Below are 9,022 nucleotides of genomic sequence, written 5' to 3' on the forward strand. Positions count from 1 at the left end.
TTTCTCCTCTCCAATTTTAATTTCAGTGCATTCTCCTCTCCTAGGTTGAGCAGCAGCTAAAGTCACCAGTCCAGCAGGTCCTTGGCAGAACAAGTAAGGCTTCAGGCCCTGCAGGAATCTTCATAGAGAAAGTAGATGCAAGTCTGTCACTTCTCTGTGTCAAATGAGAGTTTATTTTCAGAGAGTTCCAAGGCAAAGATTAAGTATAATGTATTCTAGAGGCTTGGCTTTCCAGTAACTGTGACCCCAGGGATAAAGGGAGAGCCCTTCTCTTCATATGGCTTGTCTCTCAGGCTTCCAAAGATCTGAAGAAGAGTGTTGCTGGTAGGCTTTTCCAGAAGCAGATATTGAGACAGAGTTGAGGTGCAAAATATTTATTAGGAATTAATACCTTTGAAAGGAAGCAGAGGGTCAGGGGTGTGGGAGAACAGGATGGAATAAAGGAAGAAGTTGAACTGTGATGCAGGCACCCAAAAGTCTCAGGCGTCTTGGTAGGTAAGCCTTGAACAACTGTTGACCATCAGAGTATCGTAATAATAAATTGTTCCGACAATGTCTTTGTAATTCATAGGAAGAAAAGTGAATTACAGAAACCACAGAGGTCACAATAAATTTAGTGGGGAAAAAAAGTGCTTCACACCATCAGATCTGTAATTAAAAGCAAGAACTGCCTCATTCATTTTTCTGTACTCAAAACCGTATTGATGCTCAAAATACCTGTGAGTCAATGAAAATTTCAAATTAACAATAGAATGTGATGGAAATAAGAAATTTCAGCTGGTCTCCCAGTAGGAGACAATTATGTATTGATCCATACATCTTGACTGATTAATCAGTAACAGATTTTGAAATGGGTGATGGGCTTTGGAAAAGTTGGCTTCAGGAAGGGCCTAAAATGACACGGGTCAGTTCAGTTAACTCATCTCAGATAGATACATCTCAGAGAGAAGTGATGAAGACTTACCTTTAAGCACTTATATCCAGATTTCCATGGGAGTACTATGACAGTTGGAACTGTACTGTTGGCTGGAGCGGGTTGACGGACACAGGTTCCTATATAGATTATAAAAAGAAGTAAATGACACTGAGAGTTTGTGATGAGAGCAAATGGGATAGATAGCTTTGCAGAAGGGTTGATAAATAAACTGTAGGAAGAGGTTGGAGAGTGAAATGGGGTGAGGAGGAGAGACTGATAGGGAAAAATTAGAAGAAGGGGTTAGTAAATGAAAGAATAACAAATATTATTAAATGGGTGTATTGCTTTTGGACACTCACCTAAACTTTCTTTGGCACTCTACTCTCATCAAGACCACTGAGTATCCTCACAGCAAACACCTATTAAGAGAACAGCAGAGACTACATAAATGGGATAAAATACAGTTCATTCTTTCCTCCTGATGACACTTTGCTTTTGTCTTCCTAGATTCCAAGATGGCTGACAATGGTGTATTTGATGCTATGACACCTACCATACTGGAGATGAACAAAGATCCCACAAACTTCTACACAGGGCCACCACTGTGGTGTGTTACCTTTGTTTACATGTCAGTTGTGTGTGTGTAGTGCAAATAACCTGGCTTGATCTGGTCAAAGACTTCCAGTGCCACGGGAATATCTCTAAAACCTGTGTAGCAGAGTGTTATGAGAATCATTTCACTAGACCTGTCCTAGGAGTTTGGTATTTGGTTGGCTTTGCCTTTTCCTCCATCTCTTTTGGGATGGAGTTTTTTGTTTCGCAGACTGTGCATAAGGAAACCAAGGTGCTTAAGAAGCAGTCTTTAAAAGAGAGCTCCAGCAGCACTGACAACAAAGCAGACCATGTTAATATAAAAGGAGACGAAATTTTTTACTTATCTAGGGAAAAGCCCCTGCTAGCAATGTACCTTTGTCTACTTTTTTGTACAGTTTTCTGTACAGGTGATATTCTTGGTCATTCTTATTCACTATCACCTACCACTGATTAAAAATTCCATTTGGTGCAGTACCCACATGTGTCATGGACCTTATACATGCATGGTGATGGGGACACAGGAAAAGATAATGTCCATCATACTTCTGGCTACAGTGTCAGTGGTTATGACTTTCTGTATTATGCTCTTCCTATACACCATTAATGCATATGTAACTCTGTCTAAGAAATACAGAGTCTCTATAAAATCCTGACCCTAGCCCTGATGATCATCACTGCTTATGAAATATGGAATGCATGCCAAAGAGGCCTAGAGTGGTCTTAAATTGAAGCAATACATTTTTTATCCTTATTTCATGTTCCCAGAATATGGGAACATAGATAATTTACACCTTAGAAAGATAAAACTTGGAATATGATAAGCCTGTTTTCTTCTCATATGGGTAATCACTTTATTTCCTAAAGAAAAAATTGAAATAGCTTTCAAAATATTTCTAAGGAATCTGAGGGCGTTTCACCCTACCAGTTTTGTCATCCCAGCATAATGAAATTTTAAGGTCTATTCTTTTCCATTTAATTGATTGGTAATTTAAGATTAACACTGAGAGAATTTACATAATGAGAATTATAGAGGGAGGGGCACAGTGGAAAATTACAGATAATCAAACATTATAGCTTCTTTAGTGTATTAGTATAGTAGCTGCTACCACTTACATCGTTCTTAAAATAATATCTTCTAAAGTTTCCTTAATACTTAACTTAAGTGAACCTCAATGCAGATGTTTCAAAGAAGGTTAATTCCAAATAGTTTGTATAAGTAGAGAAGATAAATGAATTAGAAAAATTGGAAATAGTATGTTCTTAGAGCTTCAAAGGAAATGATTGAGTTTCAGATATGCACTGAGAATAGGGAAATAAAAAAACAAAAGTAGCGTGTATGTTTCTGTACTTGAACTATATCTATTTCCCTTGGCACTTTTTTTCATTATTATCATCTTAGTTTCAGCAAGTTGAACTAATATATGTAGAAATGATTACAATTTGAGAAGCAAATTCTTTATAGAATGATTGAAGATTCTACATTGGTGAAAGACTTGAAATACAGTCACAGCTGCTATTAGTGGGGTATGAATACATTTGGGGGCCAGGGAAATATCATATCGATCTTCAAAGGGCAACAGAAGTGGTTCCTTATGAACAAAGGTGGCTCATCACAAAATAAACAGCAACTTAGAACATGAGATTAGAAGATATTGTATGGATATATGTATTTATAGAGTCAGGCATTGACAAGTAGCACTTGAATGGCAGCCTGAGAATCCCTTTTAACATATGGGGTTGTTTTGAACTCTACCCAGAGTCAACAAAGTGAATTGGCGGATTAACTTCTGGTGATTGGTGTGCCCCTCCTCTTAAACTCCTCCTCTCATGCTAGCTATGGGTTACGCTTTAAATGATCCCAGATGTTGTAACCGAGCAGGACCCTATGAGGCCTTCCCAGAATAGATCCCCCGCCCATGTCCTCTGCCTGTCTTTTCTTTGTAGCAAAACTTTAGTCAAGGAATAAATTTAATCAGAGAAGTGAGAAAATGCAGGAAGAAAGGAAATCAGTCAAACAAGCCAAAAATAGTAATACTTTAGCCATTCAACGAAGTCAAGGACCTTTAATTCTATCTTAAGTACTATAGATAATATTCTGAGCCATGTCCTTTGAGCTGTTCTGCAGATACCGAAACCCCTACTGGGTGGAAGAAGTTAACTGTATTCTGCCCACAAGCACATAGACCCCAGACCAGTTGGAACCAGAAGGTTGGTGACACTGATTCCCAATTACCTCACCATCAACCAATCAGAAGACTGTCCATGAGTTGATCAGGCCCTGCTCCTTGAACCATTACTATAAAACTCCTCACTACCCCCTCCAGGGTGGGACACCCTGAGGTGCATTAGCCCACTGTGGCCCCCTTTGCCTGGCACGGCAATAAAGCTATTCCTTTCTACTTCACCCAAAACTCTTTCCCAAAATTCAATTCGGTGTCAGTGCACAGAAGCCGGATTTCAGCATCAGTGTCTATAATTTGTGACATAACAATACAAGACACAAACTAAATGATCTTCATTGCCTGTTTTGGAAATACCTAAATCATATCTTCTCCATAGAAATTAAATAACTATCATGTTATGAACTTGCCATGTGTAGGTAAATTCTCCTCAGGTCTAATATCTGTCCAATTTTCTCCATCATCACTCTCACTCCTATTACATGATCATATCTCACTCAGGTGTTGCCTAATATTATATTATATTATTATATCTCACAATATTAGTTGCCTAATATCAACTCCCTCCCATTCTCCACACTGTGGCCACAGGCTTTCTGTGGCAAACTTTGTTTTTCCACTTCCATACTTTGATTCCTCATTTTTCTAAGAAAAAGCTTAAACTCTTTTAACACTATTTACAAAATCCTACTTTCCTAAGTCCCTGTTTAGCCATCTAATCTAATTTTATTGAAGTATAGTTGATTTACAATGTTGTGTTAGTTTCTGCTGTACAGCAAAGTGATTCAGTTATACATATACATATTCTTTTGTGTGTGTGTTTTTAATAGGCTTTTTTAAAAGATAACTTTAGACTTATAAAAAAAATTGTGAAAATAGTAGAGTTCTCATATACCCTTGACCCAGCTGCTCCTAATGTTAATATCTTACATAACCATAAAATATTCATCAAAAGAAATTATGGTATATAACATGGTACTTAATAGTGTTAGTACAATACTATTAAATGAATACAGCACTTATTCCAATTTCACCAGATTTTCCATCGTTTTTCTGCTTCAGGATCCAATCTGAGATTGCACATTGGTTGTAGTTTTGTCCTATATCCTTAGTTTCTTCCAACCTATAACAATTCCTCAGTTCTTCCTTGTCTTTATGACTTGACACTTTTGAAGTGTGCTTGTCAGTTATTTTGTAGACGGTGCCTCAGTGTGGGCTTCTCTGATGATTTCTCATTATGAGATCAGGACGATGTTCTACTGGGAAGGATGCCAAAGCTGATGTGCATTTCTCAGTGCACCATATCAAGGAGTACTTGATGTAGGTATATATTACTTGGTGATATTAACCTTGACTGCTCTGCTAAGGTCTTGATAGGCTTTTTATCATAATTTTTATAGGTGAGGAAAGAGTCTTAATGAGAAAAACAAGTTAGATTACATAGCCTAAATTCAGGGTCTGAGTCCAAACTTCACAGACTTTCCAAAATTCACCATATTTTTTCTCTTTAGTGGAACTATAGTGAAACTCCATCTTTTTTTCTTTTTTTCATTGTACTTCTCTGCTAAGATCCCTTAGGTGAGGAGAACAAACTAAAACTGTTGCCCATTATGTATTTCTATGTTCTTTCAGAGCTCTAGAAAAAAAATGTGAATATAATTCAAATAAAAATGTTAGAAAATTAAAATTGTGGTCTCCCCATGAGAAAGGGTATTTAAAAACATCAGTCGTCCTACCCTTTCTCCTGAGCCAGATACATGTTTTCTGAAGATCCTGGATAAATGTAATTTTGCATATAGGGCAGCAAAAAAAAAAAAATTCTGTGAATGTAGATACTAATATTTTTATCCTGGAGAGATCTGAATATAGTCAGGCTGATAAACAAAATTAAACAGTTTTGAAGGAAATTTTTTCCAGAAAGTCATTAATAATAACCTTGAGAAAATGACTATGTTAGGCTCAAAAGCTGGAAAAATGAGAATAGATTCCACCCCCCCATTTCTATCTCACCCCCATTTCTCTCCCCATCAGTTCTATGCCAGAGATCATCACTGTACACGTCCTTAGAAATGTATCACACATAATAGACTTCATATTCTGTTAAAATAAGTCTAGTCAGTGACATTAAACTGTTATCCAAAAAGTTAACTAAACATTTTCTATAGGAAATATAAAATTGTTTTCAATTTATATCTGTTTTTTATATTTATCCATAGCCAGAAAATAGTTCTTGCATTAGAATAAATTAATGAGTCTATTACGGGTATACCATCACACACTATGCTCCCAGGTTTTTCTCTCATTTGTACAGAACTACCCATGAATCATTGTTATTCCATTCTTTATGGAAAAAAACACTGAATAATCTCTCTTTAGAGTGTCCTGATGGAGAGTACTTGAAACTACAGAAGATATCAGAGAGAGTGTGGACAGTTCATTCTTTTTTTTTTTAAATAAATTTATTTATTTACTTATTTTTGGCTGCATTGGGTCTTCATTGCTGTGTGCGGGCTTTCTCTAGTCGTGGCGAATGGGGGCTACTCTTCATTGCAGTGCGCAGGCTTCTCGTTGCAGTGGCTTCTCTTTTTGTGGAGCACAAGCTCTAGGAGCGTGGGCTTCAGTAGTTGTGGCATGTGGGCTCAGTATTTGTGGCTCACAGGCTCTAGAGCGCAGGCTCAGTAGTTTTGGCTCACGGGCTTAGTTGCTCTGCAGCATGTGGGATCTTCCTGGACCAGGGCTCGAACCCGTGTCCCCTGCATTGACAGGTGATTCTTAACCACTGAGCCACCAGGGAAGACCGACAGTTCATTCTTTAAGCCATAAATATTTTTCAAGTTAATATACCAGAGTGATCATGACCACTGAGGCCAGACTACCTGGGTTCAAATCCTGACTTTTCAATATACTTGTTGTGTGGCCTTAATTAAATTATTTAATCTTTCTATGCTATGGTTTCCTCATTTGTAAAATAGAGATAACAGTGGTATCTATCTCATCTGTAAGATGGGTATAACAACAGTAACAATCTCAAGTGTTGTAATGAAAATTAAATGAGGAAATAATTGTAAAGCACAAATACAGTTTGTGTAGAACAGTTACACACAGAGTTTGCCTACGACACTTGATTATTCCTATTGTCCTTTCATAATTATTAAAAGGGCCTTCCTTTCAGCCTAAAAAGAGTCCCAGTTTGGAATATAAATTACATAGTCATCCTAGTTACAAAGCACATACTAAATGCTATAAAACCATTAGTTATTATCATAACTTTGTTCTAAGCATTTGGAATACAGCAATAAGCAACAGCAACAAACTGTAACCTCTGTCCTTGTGGAATTTGTATCCTAGCTAGGAGATAACCAATAATCAAAATCAATTAGTAAAATATATATTATATTAGATGGTGATAAATATTATATAGAGTACAGATTGAGGAGCTTCAAGATGGCGGAAGAGTAAGACGTGGAGATCACCTTCCTCCCCACAAATACATCAGAAATACATCTACACGTGGAACAGCTCCTACAGAACACTTACTGAACACTGGCAGACCTCAGACTTCCCAAAAGGCAAGAAACTCCCCACGTACCTGGGTAGGGCAAAAGAAAAAAGAAACAACAGAGACAAAAGAATAGGGACAGGACCTGCACCAGTGGGAGGGAGCCGTGAAGGAGGAAAGGTTTCCACACACTAGGAAGCCCCTTCGCGGGCGGAGACTGCTGGTGGCGGAAGGGGGAAGCTTCAGAGCCACGGAGGAGAGCGCAGCCACAGGGGTGCGGAGGGCAAAGCGGAGAGATTCCCGCACAGAGGCTCGGCACCGAGCAGCACTCACCAGCCCGAGAGGCTTGTCTGCTCACCCGCTGGGGCGGGCGGGGCTGGGAGCTGAGGCTCGGGCTTCGGTCGGATCCCAGGGAGAGAACTGGGGTTGGCGGCGTGAACACAGCCTGAAGGGGCTAGTGCGCCACGGCTAGCCGGGAGGGAGTCCGGGAAAAAGTCTGGACCTACCAGAGAGGCAAGAGACCATTGTTTCCGGGTGCGCGAGGAGAGGGAATGCAGAGCACCGCCTAAACGAGCTCCAGAGATGGGCGCGAGCCGTGGCTATCAGCGGGGACCCCAGAGACGGGCAGGAGACGCTAAGGCTGCTGCTGCCGCCACCAAGAAGCCTGTGAGCGAGCACAGGTCACTCTCCACACCGCCCCTCCCGGGAGCCTGTGCAGCCCGCCACGGCCAGGCTCCCGTGATCCAGGGACAACTCCCCCAGGAGAACGCACGGCGCGCCTCGGGCTGCTGCAACGTCACGACGCCTCTGACGCCGCAGGCTCGCCCCGCCTCCTCTGTACCGCTCCCTCCCCCTCGCCTGAGTGAGCCAGAGCCCCCGAAGCAGCTGCTCCTTTAACCCCGTCCTGTCTGGGCGGGAACAGACGCCTTCAGGTGACCCACACGCAGAGGTAGGGCCAAATCCAAAGCTGAACCCCGGGAGCTGTGCGAACAAAGAAGAGAAATGGAAATCTCTCCCAGCAGCCTCAGGAGCAGTGGATTAAACCTCCACAATCAACTTGATGTACCTGCATCTGTGGAATACCTGAATAGACAATGAATCATCCCAAATTGAGGCGGTGGACTTTGGGAGCAACGATATATTTTTTCTTTCCTTTTTCCCTTTTTGTGAGTGTGTATGTGTATGCTTCTGTGTGTGATTTTGTCTGTATAGCTTTGCTTTTACCATTTGTCCTAGGGTTCTGTCTGTCCATTGTTGTTGTGTGTGTTTTTTTTAGTATAGTTTTTAGCACTTGTTATCATTGGTGGATTCGTTGTTTTGTTTGGTTGCTCTCTTCTTTCTTCCTTTCTTTTTTTTATTACTTTTTAAATTTTTTTTAATTTTTAATAATTTTTTAAATAACTTTATTTTACTTTATTTATCTTTCTTTCTTTCTTTCTTTCTTTCTTTCTTTCTTTCTTTCTTTCTTTCTTTCTTTCTTTCTTTCTTTCTCCCTTTTATTCTGAGCCATGTGGATGACAGGGTCTTGACAGATAGATATTGATTAGAATAATCTTGTTTCAGAAATTTTTAAGGAGGAAAAAAATCCCTTCATAAAGACCTGTCAAGCTGAAGGATAGATCACAAATAAAATTTGTACATCTGGGAGAAATTGCAGCCTGTTGTTTTGGGTAATGTTTACCTTTGAGATTATATTTCTTAAATGATTTTGGATTTTCTAGATGTTTTGTGCAAACTGGAAGTTGGGTAATAAAATGGTAAAACAAACAAACAAAAACAACAACACAGTGGATTGGAAATTTTTTCCACATAAAACATTGAATTGTTGGGTGG

This window comes from Eschrichtius robustus, chromosome 13 (genome assembly GCF_028021215.1).
Source record: "Eschrichtius robustus isolate mEscRob2 chromosome 13, mEscRob2.pri, whole genome shotgun sequence".
Classification (NCBI taxonomy): Eukaryota; Metazoa; Chordata; class Mammalia; order Artiodactyla; family Eschrichtiidae; genus Eschrichtius; species Eschrichtius robustus.